Source organism: Peromyscus leucopus, chromosome 7, assembly GCF_004664715.2.
Source record: "Peromyscus leucopus breed LL Stock chromosome 7, UCI_PerLeu_2.1, whole genome shotgun sequence".
NCBI classification, from domain to species: Eukaryota; Metazoa; Chordata; class Mammalia; order Rodentia; family Cricetidae; genus Peromyscus; species Peromyscus leucopus.
In genome coordinates, this window is record NC_051069.1 from 104,553,910 (window position 1) to 104,567,695 (window position 13,786).

The following is a 13,786-nucleotide window of genomic DNA, read 5'->3' on the forward strand; positions in this document are numbered from 1 at the left end:
TGCTTTTTTTTTTTCTCTCACTTATGCATTGTCTCCTCTTTGGTTATAACAAATCAGAGCTTTGAGTTTGGGCTTTCCTCCGCTATCTAATCTGAACCAGTTACAACTTCCATCTATTATTTGTTTTATTCTAACATGATAAATACCTTCCCTGTGTTGTAGAGTAATATTTACACAATAGTTCCCAATGGAGTTTCGGCAATCTCTTATTTCCTTCCTCCACAGCTCTTCCGAACTCCACATGTAAGCCATGCCAAGAAAATGAGAGATGGTGGCTCCCAGAGGATACCAAAGAGGAGGTGGTTGGGAGATGTCCCTCCAAAGGGAAAAGGTGGATAGATGCTGTTAAGAGTGAGCACTGGCGTATGGGTTCATGGATCAGAGCTGGGGACTTGATTCAGTCTATCTTCTTCTACCCAGCTGTTGACACAGATAGACATCTGGGTGACCCCAAGAGCTCTCCCAGTGCCTGAGCTGTACACATCTGTTGAGTCAGAGACTCAGGACTAAGGTCTGGGTGAGATCTTCACCTGTCATCCTGCCCTTAGCCACCTCTTCCATAGGAGTATTTCAGGCTCTCTTCTTTGCCTTTGCTTGGTTTATCTACAGACAAAATGACTCACTTCCTAGGCTGAATCACCATGGAAGCGCATGGTCACTTCTGCCTTTCTAGCTTGGGGGAGCAGGTGGGAAAAGAGGTTGATGCTTTTATTTGAACTCCATCTAGCTATAAGGTGGGAATCTGAAGTTCTGGGAAAATGACTGTCTCATGTCCTCCTGACAAAATCTATTTTGGGATGGCCAGAATTTAGGCTGACTAGAGATGTGACCATGTGGCATTCTCTTTCAGATCTATAGCCTTTGAGAGAAGAAGGCTGGACCTTCCCATGCCACCTCTCATCATGTCTGGCATCCGAGTCACAGGATCATGTTGGTTTTTCTCATACTAAGGCATCAGGTCCCAGTTAGGAAGAGGAGGAAGATTTTCATTCCCACCAGCTGTTTATGAATGAATTCTCACCCATGGACTAAAGTGCATACTCTAAATGTAGCATATGTGTGTGTTTTTCACCCGTGTGTATGCGCATGTATGTGAATATGTGTGCACGTAGAGGCTGGAGGTGAACCCCAAGTGTCTTCCCCAGTTTCTGCCCATCTTATTTTTTTGAGACAGGATCTCACACTGAACCTGGAACTCACTCATGCAGCTGGGCTGATGGGTCAGGAAACCCAAGGATCCACCTATCACCAACCCCATGCTCTGGGCTTACCAATGCCAGTGTGCCTGGTTTGAGGGTTCTGGGGGTTGAACTCAGGTCTCTGTGTATACATGGTAAGCATTTTACCAACTGAGCAATTTCTTCACCCCTCTAAATTTATTTTCAAGCTAACAAAACAATCACTGCCTGAATAGCCAGGAACCAGAGGCTGGATAACCCAGAAATGAAAGAGTAGATCTGGGGTAGAGGGGAGGTGGGGCAGAGGGAGTGGGGGGAGGAAAACTGTGGTTAGGGTGTAATGTGCAAAAGAAGAATTAAAAAAACAACAACAAAGAAAACCCAATCTCCTTATGTGGATTCACATGTGACAAAACTCTAGCAGCTATCTGAATACACATGCACATTTACTATCCCAAACACAAAATGCTATAATTAATAGTACTTTTGAAACTTACTAATGTTGCATGTGTTAATGTTAAGAACTTTTAATTAACCAGATGAATGAATAAATAGAAATAAAATATTAACACTCTATGAGATATTAGATGTAGGATAAATTTAGATATATTGTCCAACATTCCCAAGTCAAACTATATTTATAAATTTTAAGTAATGGTGCTAAAAGGCAGAAAATAAAATTTAAATTATACCATCCCTTCAGTCAATGTAGGATTGTCTGTAATATTGTTTTTCGTGAAGTTAAGCAAGATGGTACTTGAGAATATTTAAGTTTTAAGATTTATTATTTTTATATGCCTGTGTACATTTGGGCATGCGTGCATGTGTGCATGCATCTGTGTGTGCATTTGTGCATGCATGTGTACGTGCATGTGTACATGTTTATATACCAGTGGGGGTCAGAGGACAACTTTTAGGAGTCAGTTCTCTCTTTTTGCCCTGGGAACTGAACTCAGGTTGTCAGGTTTAGCAGCAGGTGTTTTCTCTCACTCCGTCATCTTGCCAGTCCCTGTGTTTAATTTTTGTCTGTCTAAGTGTACTTTGGTTGTGACTCTCTGTGGAGAAAATGTCTTATTGAGGAATTATTTCCATCTCATGAGAATGCATCCACAGCAGATCATCGGTTTTCCAGCTGACAGACTTAAAGTCAGAGCAGTGTCACACCCTCTCATTGACAGCAAACACGGAAGCTCTGGACGATTCAGGCATCACGAGCATGTGGATTTTTTCACACCCTCTGTTGTGTGATTGGAAAACATTTGTAGCTATGTGGAATGTACTGGATTTCCTTGCAATTGGCAGGAAGAGTGGCTGCATCTTGGTTTTCCTTAAGCTAGAGGCAAACTCCACGATATGTTGAAACTTCTGTCTATACTTACATACATACTTTTGCGAACTCTTCAAAATAAATGGATTGCAGCTGTTGTGTTTTTAAAGACCAAACTGGAAATAAAGAAACCCTTTATATTAGACCTTGCAAATAAAAACACAAAAAGCAGAGGACTGTCTACAGGGGAGATAGTTTGTTTATTGGGGTTTACTATAGGATAAAGTCAACTGGTGTTTCTTGGGTGTATATTTCTTATGTGTAACCTGAAGGAATGAAGAACTATTATGGGAGCTGAGGACATGGCTCATCAGTTAAGAAGACTGACTGCTCCTGCAGAGGACCCTGGTTCAGTTCCCAATACTGACATAGCAGTTCACAACCACTTATAATTCCAGTTCCAGGTGACCAATGTCCTCTGTTGGCCTCCTAAGGCACACATGCATGCAATGTACTTATATACATGCAGGCTAACACACATACCCATACAATTAAAAATAAAATAAACCAGTCAATAACTGAACAGTGTTACTTTATTCTGTTACACGAAAGATATATGGATGAAGGGCAGCATCACAGAAAACCAGTGTGGTTGTCTAAAGTAACAATAAGCTTTGCATCATTCATCACAGTTGTTCTTCAGTCTTCCTCACAGAAACATCACTGAGACTACATGCCTGTTGCTCTATCCAACATCATAGCAGCATAGACATGAATTCATTTCCATGTGAGTGACTGGTGACAACATTGGTGAATTAGTTTCACTCCTATGGAAAGGTTGCTGAGAGGTCTCTGGGAAGGCAACAGGTTATTTGCATCAAGTTATTGGCATAAGAAGATCTTATAGGACTTCTGAGATGCTCAGTGGCTACTTCTTCCACTGATACTTGTTTCTGTTGAGTATCAGAAGACAACAAAAATGCCTTCCCAGGAAAGCAAGAGCAGCATCAAGGGCATTTTGAGTCTAATCAAAAGGAATGCTTCATCCAAAGAGAAAAGAAATACAGCATATTTTTTAGTAAATTTCACTTGGTTAAAACTAAGAAAAAGGAAGAGAGGATAAACCACTCTGGTACCCAAGGCAACAAGAGAGTCTGAATTATTAGATACTTGGCTTGGGATCTGAGTGGTGCCATTCCTTAGACAATGGTCTTAATGTTGTGTGTATATGTATGTGTGGCTTTCATGGACCAGAAACCTCCTAGTCAGTTTGCCAGCTGGTGAGAAACATGTAAATGAGTCCAGCTACCACCAACCAAGCCTGATCTAGATTAGTAGAGTGTTCAGCTCACCCACAGACTCATGGACTTAAATCAAAGTCAACTATTGTTTTCCTGGATGCTTACCAGATGTAGACTGGCTAATAAGGGATGTGGGTAACTGAGACACATCTCATCTTCCAAGTGCCTGGCATAGACTTGTTTTCATAACAGAAATATAAGAGCAAGTTAAGTGTTCTGGAGACAAAGGCTTGGCTGGGGCCCTTCAAAGCTCAGAGTATATCTAACAGCCCAAGCAAGGCACATAACAAAACCTAACATTCATGAGCAGAGCATTCAGTCCCTTCATGAGAAGAGTTGCAATGCCATGGATTAAAGATGGAAGCAAAGCAACTGTGGCTATTCATGCAACCTGCTACAGTACACAAGCCATTGGTGGCATGGGCGGGCATTCCACCAGAGACGTACCATGTTCCTATTGGAGAGTAGGTTAGTGAGAGCTGGGGCATAGGAAAGTAGCCCATGGGGTGAGAAGCTGTGTGCAGACTGGACGTTCAGCTCAAGAGCCCTAATGGTGCCCTGAGTGCCAGCGATCTGCAGGACACCAGCTGTCCCCTTCATCTCTGGCTGATCAAGGTCAGGTAATTGCATACTTGCCCCATTTTCACTGTTTAGATACTGAGACACCTCAAATTCTCACTCTGTAGTTGAAAATGAATAGCCTTGTCTTCCCAGAGGGACCTTATTTGTCACAATAGAAAGCAGCTCGTCCACCCAAGGTCACTGCCCAAATTGAAACCAGAGTCAGAGCTTTAAGGGTGTCACCGTTTCACAAGCAAGTGTTCTGACAAGGTGAGGTGAGTCGTGTTAATAGAAAAAGCTACTTATAAAGAAGATGTTTTGATCCACACACTTTGCTGGCAGCCTTATCGTGAAGACTGTTGGAAAAGTTGTAGGGGAAATAGAAAGGCCTTACTGAATGCAAGGAGTATTATTTGGTTTTAAAATACTGCATGAGTTGCTGGTGCGAGCTACTGAAAAAACCATGGGGCTTTGGAGAAAACGAAGAGAGTTATTTTAGGAAGACAGAAACAAGGACCAAAATTTGGGCTAGGAAAATTCATTACAAACATGTCATTCATTATAAATGAAGAGAAATACTGCAATCTTCTAGCAGCCAAACCCAACAGCCGTATCTGCAAACCCTGTTCACACACACAGAAAGGATGTGCCTTAATTTGTTCTGTTTGGTTTTGAGAGCCAACTATCTCCCTCAGTGTCTTCTTAGCATGTTCTGAAGCAATAGTTTTTAGACACTGCTTTTCTGGGCTGTATTTAAAGAGGCATCTCAGAGCCCAAATAGCGAAGCCATATTTCCCATAGACTTGCCTCTCAGCTGGAAGGAGCCTCGGGAAAGCCCACGGCCCTGGCCAGACCTGTGCCCTTCTCAGCTCTTACTGTTCACTACCTCTGCATCTATTTGGGACTAGAGGATATGAAGAATGTGTAAGTCTGCCATGTACTGCTTGCCTTTAGGCAGGAGGGATCTCCAGAGCCCTCAAGCCATCTGCCATGCTCAAGATCAAATGAGAGGAGGCCTGGGGGCAGAGATCTCTTAGCTCCCAGCACTTAGCATTCCCTATTAGTTCCCAGCTCTTGTTTATTTCCAGAATACTTAACACTAACTGTCCTACATATCTACCAAGTCACATGTTTATTTCCTTCCCCTGTGGAAGGAAAGTCCAATGAAGGTCAGCACTTCTCTTCTCTAGAGTTTGTTGTTTTCCTACTGACCACGAAAGGGTGTGGCCCACAGCAGACACTCAGTATTTCTTGACCTAGTCACTATTAGCAAGGCCTCACATGTGTTTAAACTTTGAGTGAAACATACCAATGAAACATGTTATCATATTAATGTGAGCACCTCTGCAACTTTCAAAATCAGTAGGGGAGAGTTTGGCAAAAGTGGGTTCCCACAAGCTGTGAATGAAAATGACCTGGGACACTTCAGGATGCATGGGGTTAGAGGCAGTAGCTGGTAGTGCATGGTGGCCCAAAAGCTAAGTTTGCAAAGTGACAGCTTAGCTCCTTGAATGGCAACAGCAGGCATGGACTCCTGCTCACACAGAGTGAACATGTGGCGTAAACAGGAACCAAACCTCTGCTCCCAATGAAATGCTGGACTTGTTTGTTATGGAAGTGTGTTTTAGCCTACTCTTGCTGATACACACACTGTATGACTCAGGATGTTACCTTGAAGGGGCTGCTACTATTCTATAAAGATGAGACCCTATCTAAAAACAGCTACCAAACTAAGAAACACGGCTAATGTCCTTCGCTCTGGTTTTGAAGCAGGGAGCTCAGATAACAGCAGGTGCCTTTTGGCTCTTCCTCTGTGCAAAGATGCTCCGTTTACTGTATGCCTAAAGTTATGAAACAGAAACACACTGAGAGCTACACCGCCCCCCAAAGCAAGGAATAAAAGTGAAGTCTTCCTGACCCTTTGATTCATAATCTGCTCTCAATAGTGTACAAAAAGGTAACAGTTATACACAGTAGAGATCAAACATTTATGCTGTCTCGCCAGGTTTTTCAGTCTTTACCCTAAGGTGAATGCTTTCTGTAGTGCCTTCCCCAATAACCATTCATAAAAACAGGCGAAGGGGACCCTGGAGGGCACTTGCATTTCCCAGTTGACACTTGTCACACTGCCACTAAAATTCTGATTCTGTTATTTCCCAGGTCACTTCTGCTCACCACTTTGAATTCACTAATTGTTCCATCTCATTGAGGTACATTTCACTCAAAACAAATGAGTTTTGTTTCTCCACTGGCTGATATCAGCCCTCTCTCTTGTGGTATGTGGTAAAAGACCCATCCCACTAGAGCTAAGATATATCTTGTGGGTATTCTGGAATTGTTTGTGATTTTTTCCTATGGGTTTTTTGAAGTTGGGTTTTTTCTTTTTCTGTGAGTTACAAGTAGCCAACATTTTTTGCTTTGTGGATCACACAGTCTCTCCTCAAATCATTCAATGGCTATTGCATTAAATAAGCAGTTGTACACATCATCTATGGCACACACCCCAGTAAAACAGAATACAGGGACCGCACCAGGCCTGATCCTTGGGAACTAGCTGGCTGACCCTTGCTTTACAGTATTATAGTTCTCTTCATCATATTAAAATTATTTACATATATGCCATCTCCAGGGCAGAGGATAGTGCCCAGCTAGTAGGGTGCTTAACAAGTATTCTAGTCTGCTTATTATTATTCTGATAAAGACCATGACCACAAGCAACTTGGGGGTGTAAAGGGTTTATTTCATCTTACAATTTACTGTTTATCACAAGGGAAGTCTGGGCAACAGCTCAAGCAGGAACCTGGAGGCAGGAGCAGAAGCAGCATTCCTCCATGGTTTCTGCAAGCTGAGCTTGCTTCCCATGATTTGCTCAGCCTGCTTTCTTATCCCATCCAGGCTGCCTGCTCAGAGATGGCACTGCCCATCCATCATGAACATGTCTCACAGGCTTGCCCACAGGCAAGTCTGATGGAGGCACTTTCTCTGTTGGGGTTCCCTCTTCCCAGCTGGCTTTAGCTTGGGTTAAGTTGATCAAAAAACTAACCAGTTTAGCTAGTATGCACAAAGACCTGAATTTGATCCCCCAACACGACCTAACACTAACGATGGTGCTTCAAATCTGAAAGCCCTCAAGGTAGAGGCAAGACTGTTCCATGTTCAAGTTCATCCTTGACACATAGCAAGTTTGAGACCTTCTCACAAAAAGAACTCTTTTTCAAATGATTCTTCCTCTGTGTTTATCCAGCGACCTTAACAACCATCTTCTCTGTCTCAGACTCTGTCTTTACTAAGAGCAGGAGTCACTTATAAGCTCTGGAAGCCAGGAGGAAACAGGCCAAAAATACAAGCAAGTATATAACCTGGTGTGTGGTGTTGTCCTTGTGTGTTTATTATACCCTTCGGGGCTCCTAGAGACACTCACACACAGTAGGCTAGAGAAGCCACAGCTGAATACTCTCAGGCAGGGATTCCTGGAAGTCATCATTTCCATTTAGGTTGAAAGTCAGATAGTGTGTGTGTGTGTGTGTGTGTGTGTGTGTGTGTGTGTGTGTGTGTGTCTTAACTTCTAGTTGTTCCTTATTTTTGGAAAACAGGAAGTCAAAGGAATGAATACTTATTTCCGAGTAGAATTTCTTCCTTGGCTCAGAGGTATATTGAAATCACAAAGTCCAGGGAGGAGAGCATTGGTCAGAAGTTCCAAATGTTCTCTGAGTGACTTTACCAGGGCCACAGCAGCCCCACGTGAACCATGGAGCTATCACCATGTTACCTTATTTGAGATTTTTAACCCAAGCAATTTATAAACACAGGATGCTTTCTGAAAGTGTTTCTCCCTCTCTCTTCCATTTATGGAAACAAGTGCAAACATTTCACAAGGGCAGAGACACTGAACTCTTCTTCATTTGCTGGATGCCTGATGAGCTCTGGGAAAGTACAGAGTTGGTGAAGAGTGGGGAAGGAGCTGGACCCCAGCCAACCTGGCCCTGCTGCTTAACGGTGCCCCAGATGTCTGAACAGCCTCAGCAGATGGGCCCAGGGCTCTTTGTTTAAATTTAAAATTATAAGCAGAAACACGCGGCAGCTGTTTGCCTTCTTCAAAGAGTAGGATATTAAGAAGGAAGGCATTTAGAGAATACAGAAGTAAAAGCCATTGTTCCAGCTTGCACTGAAGTTTCTCACTTACATCCCCATTAAGAAATGGCTCTTCTCTAATCAGAAATACTGATGGGCTATCTCTGCCTGTGATGATGGTTAGTGTTGGTTGCCATCTTGGCTCGATCTAGAATCATCCAGTAGGCATACGTCTGGGCATGGCTATGAGAGCATCACTAGAGAGGCTTACCTGAAGACAGACCTATCATGACTGTAGAGAGCACTATCCATGAGCTGAGGCTCCGAACTGAAATAGAGAAGAAAGCAGGCTACGTGCCCGCATTCATTCTTCCTGCTTCCTGACTGCGGATACAATGTGAACAACTGCTTCAAGTTAATGATCACCATGGCTCCTGCACCACCACGGACGACTTTGTCTTCAAACTAGAAGCCAAAATAAACCCTCTTCCTTAAGTGACCTTCATCAAGTACGTTTATTACAGCAGTAAGAAAAGAGAGTAACTAACTAAAAGTCACTAACACATTGTCTTTGTGTGTGACAGAGAAGACCTTCTGCCACTGTGCTCTTGTGTTGAAACCCTGGAAGGAGAGGAGATATGCTAAAGAGACACTGTGCTCCTCCTTTGGTTGACAAGATGTAGAAACAATGGGAGTCGAACCTGGGTTGTCAGGCCTGGAAGCTAGTACCTTTACCCACTGAGTCATTCTGCTGGCCTAGAACATGTATTTCATAAGTTAACAAACAAGAACAAGACATGGTGGCATCATTGTGGCTTAGGAATGAGGCTACTGATAAAAAGGACCTTTGGCGGTCTTGCAAGAGCCGCTCTTCTCCCAACAGGCGGACTACTCTACTTGCTAAATGGATTTTTCAGGGGTCCAACACGATAAAATGTTTGTTGTTTTAATGAATGAATCTTGGGTCTTTTGATTCCAATAGCTCTGCAGTTCAAGTTTTTGCAGACTGTGGGAGAGCTCACCTGTTGTCTACTGCCCTGGGAGTGGTACTCACCACGCACCTGCCTGGAACATGGATTGTTCTTAAGAGTACAGATTTTCATGACCTTCCTGCATTTACTTCTGTCAAGAGATGAACCATAAAGCTGTTTTCAGAAAGACTACATGATGCTTCAGACCACAGGCCTAGAGTGATGTCTCTAAAGAAGACATGATCCTGGGTGGGTGGAGATATCTATGTCAAAGATGGCTGTGCCTCTTCCTGTGCACAGCTTTGCTTGCCAACACTACACAGAAGGCATTCTCTCTCTATTGATAGTGCTACTTCTAGACCTCACTTGCCATTTCTTGGTGGTCCAGTGCATTTGATTCTGCTTTAAGAAAAATTCTTGTTCTCTGTCCTGATGACTTGAGTGTTTGGACTGTCATTTGCCTTTCCTGTCCTTCAGGAGAGCTGCGGAGTTCTCTTTGTCCTTTTTCTAGACTCATCAGATTAGATCTGGCACTCTCCCCACCCCCTTGCTTGGCTAAACTGTGATTGAGCGATGATACCCAGTTCAGCTGAATACAGGAATTTCAGCATGTTTCAGAACAGAGGTGGGAGTCATTTTCTACTCTCACCATTCTGGATACTTTTTTCTCAAGAAACAATTGTGTGTGTGTGTGTGTGTGTGTGTGTGTGTGTGTGTGTGTGTGTGTTACATGATTAGAATTGAGCTGAAGGTGGTGTCTCTAGGTCAAGGAGAAGAAGAAGACTCCTGTCTAGGAGGTTCAACAAAAGACTCAGAGGTTATTTCATGCCAAACTCTTGAGAAAAATGACAGAGAGCCAAGTGTTGGGGAGATCACAGCAGCATGCAGAGCGTGGGGCATTCCCTATCTTGACTAGCAGAAGAAACATGGGGTGTTGTTGCACAAGATCCTTTGGGAGTAAGAGACAGAACACCAGAAAGTACAGTTTGTAGTCACAGAAACAGCCAGGCAAGACTCAGTCTTAAAGTAGAGTGTACTTCTTGAGACAGCATTAGGCAATGTGCCATTTTGTTGCGTACACCTAGCTGTAGGATTTCCCAGTGATCACAGTTTTGCCTGACTAGATAGCAATTGCCACAGGAAGCTACCAAGTCCCAATGCAAAGGACTACCTGCTTGCCATGCCAGTGTCTCCCTTCTCACATGGGTCATATTCTGTCCCAGAATAAATCTTGAAAATACCAGTCTCCCAACCTCAGCTGAAGCACCTGTGATACAGAGGTGATGATAGGCATTTCTCCATCATTTAATGTCTAATAACACATTTAAGGTCTAATAACACAATGACTATAAAGTATCCATCATTAGTAGACTACTTACTACAAAAACCATGAGAAACTTGGTACAAGAGAGATGGCTTAGTGGTTAAGAGCACTGGCTGGCTACTCTTGCAGGGAATGCAAGTTTAATTTTCAGCACCCACATGATGGTTTACAACCATCTGTAACTCTAATTCCAGGGTATAAAATGCCATCTTCTGGCTTCTGTGGGCACCAAGCATGCAAGTGACACACGGGCATACATGTAGGCAAAACACCCATACACATAAATAAAATAAAATAAAATCATGAGAAACTAAGGTGTCAATTGGGGTAGGCTGAAGAATGGGGAACATAGATAATAAAAATGTTGAATCTTGATAGAAATTCTGAATGAATTGATATAGCCTATGCTGAATCTAATTCTGAGTGAAGATTGATGGCCAGAGACAAGAGCATTGCTTGCATCCCATCTAAATAGAAATTCACAAAGCCTCCAGTCACGAGAAATAAACAGAGGGCTGGCTCTGGAAAGAGACAAGTTCTCAGTGGCTTATGTGTGGGCCTTAGTTATACAGGAGACTTAGAAGATCAGCTCTTAGGATCATCTTAGAATCATCAGCCTGAAGTTGACTACCCCAATCCACTTGCAGCGTGAAGATGGCCGGTTGCAAGAATATGTGAGAACTAGCTGTAGAGCTCTAATTATTAGGAAGCAAATTGATTTACTGTCCTCACAAATGTTTCTTCTTGTTGTTACTTCTCAGGATGAGAAATGACCCTTTGAAGGGAAAAATAGAGCTTTTCTCAGCTTGCAGAGGGTGAACCAGGACCCTATTAGTGAAGGGCAAGTACATCAGCGGGAGCCCAGAGCCAAGGGCAGTCACGTTGCACAACACTGCCGCCTGAGCGCTCGCTCCGGTTCTAATGATTTATTCAGCATTTGAAACATCCAGCTCTCTTCAAATATTTATAGCACTTCCTGGTTGCTTTGAGGCTTTTAATAGGCCAGAATAAATCTGTAAGTATTGAAAAATTGTCAGCAAATGGGCCATAGTGTGAATAACCAAAACGCAAGCTGTACTGCTGTAGCCATTTGCTTTATTTTGGCCAGAGAAAAATGTTGCAATAATCTCTTGCTAGCATCACCACTTTAAATGAGTTTGGCTCTGTGTTCATCAATCAGGGGACTCCTTAATTATGTGATAAAAATTCATTGACAGGACGATACTCTGTCCACTCGGCAAGATGTCAGTGTTGACATTTGTCCTTCTCTTTATGTCATTTTTACATAGTCCAAGGCCTCAGTGCATGGGATGGTGCCCCACAGCACATGGGATGGTACCCCACAGCACATGGGATGGTTCCCCCACATATGCCCCACACACATGGGATTGTCCCCACAGCACATGGATGGTTCCCCCACAGCACATGGGATGGTGCCCCACAGCACATGGGATGGTGCCCCACAGCACATGGGATGTGCCCCACAGCACATGGGATGGTGCCCCACAGCACATGGGATTGTCCCACAGCACATGGATGTGCCCACAGCACATGGGATTGTACCCACAGCACATGGATGTGCCCACAGCACATGGATCCCACAGCACATGGGATGGTGCCCCACAGCACATGGGATGGTCCCCACAGCACATGGATGGTGCCCACCTGGTGCCCCACAGCACATGGGATGGTGCCCCACAGCACATGGGATGGTGCCCCACAGCACATGGGATGGTGCCCCACAGCACATGGGATGGTGCCCCACAGCACATGGGATGGTGTCCCACAGCACATGGGATGGTGTCCCACAGCACATGGGATTGTACCCCACAGCACATGGGATTGTGCCCCACAGCACATGGGGTTATACCCCACAGCACATGGGATGGTGCCCCACAGCACATGGGATTGTACCCCACAGCACATGGGATGGTGCCCCACAGCACATGGGATGGTGCCCCACAGCACATGGATGTCCCACAGCACATGGATTGTACCCCACAGCACATGGGATGGTGCCCCACAGCACATGGGATGGTGCCCCACAGCACATGGGATTGTACCCCACAGCACATGGTATTGTACCCTACAGCACATGGGATGGTGCCCACAGCACATGGGATGTACCCACAGCACATGGTATTGTACCCTACAGCACATGGGATGGTGCCCCACAGCACATGGGATGGTGGCCCACAGCACATGGGATGGTGACCCCACAATTCAAGGTGGGTCTTCCTTCCTCAGTTAAACCTTCCTGGAGACACCCTCACAAACACACCCAGATGTGTGTCTCCTAGGTAACTCCTTGGTCTGATCAAGTTGATAATGAAGACTGCCCATCAGCCTTGTGTGTCCCTCTCTGGCTGTAACTCGTGTGCTTGGCAGGTATGACGGCCTATGTGATCACTCTTCCTCATTTTGGAATGGAGGATGCTTCTCCACAGCTACTATCCTGTTTCTTCCAACTTCTGCCTCTCAGTATTGCTCCCACATGGCTAAGGTTCTGTTCTGTTCTGCTTGAGGGAAAATGTGTTTTCCTCGATTTTACCCTCATCTTGTCTTTAAGTCACTGTTCCATATCTCTTTTCCCACCCTTGGAAAACTTGATAGAAGAGTTTCTTTGTCCTCATTACTGATCTATTTGCATCCCTTTCTCTCCAAAGGGTGTTAACTCAGCTCCACCACTCACAAAGGTACCATGGCTTAAGTCACCAAAACTTCAGTCTTAGAAACAAGTGCATTAGTCAGGGTTCTCTAGAGGAACAGAACTCATAGAATGAAAATATATATATATATATATATATATATATATATATATATATATATATATATATATACTACATATATGCAATATACATATATCTGTACATATAATAAATATATACATATAATAAATATACATATATACACATAATAAATAAGATTTATTAGAATGGCTCACAGACTGTGGCCCAGCTAGTCCAACAATGGCTGTCTATTAACCAGAAGGTCTAAGAATCAAGTAGTTGTTCAGTTCATGAGGCTGGATATTTCAGCTGCTCTTCAGTACATATCAGAATCCAGAAGAAGTAGGCTCTAATGCCAGTGAAAGAATGGACTTGCCAGTGACA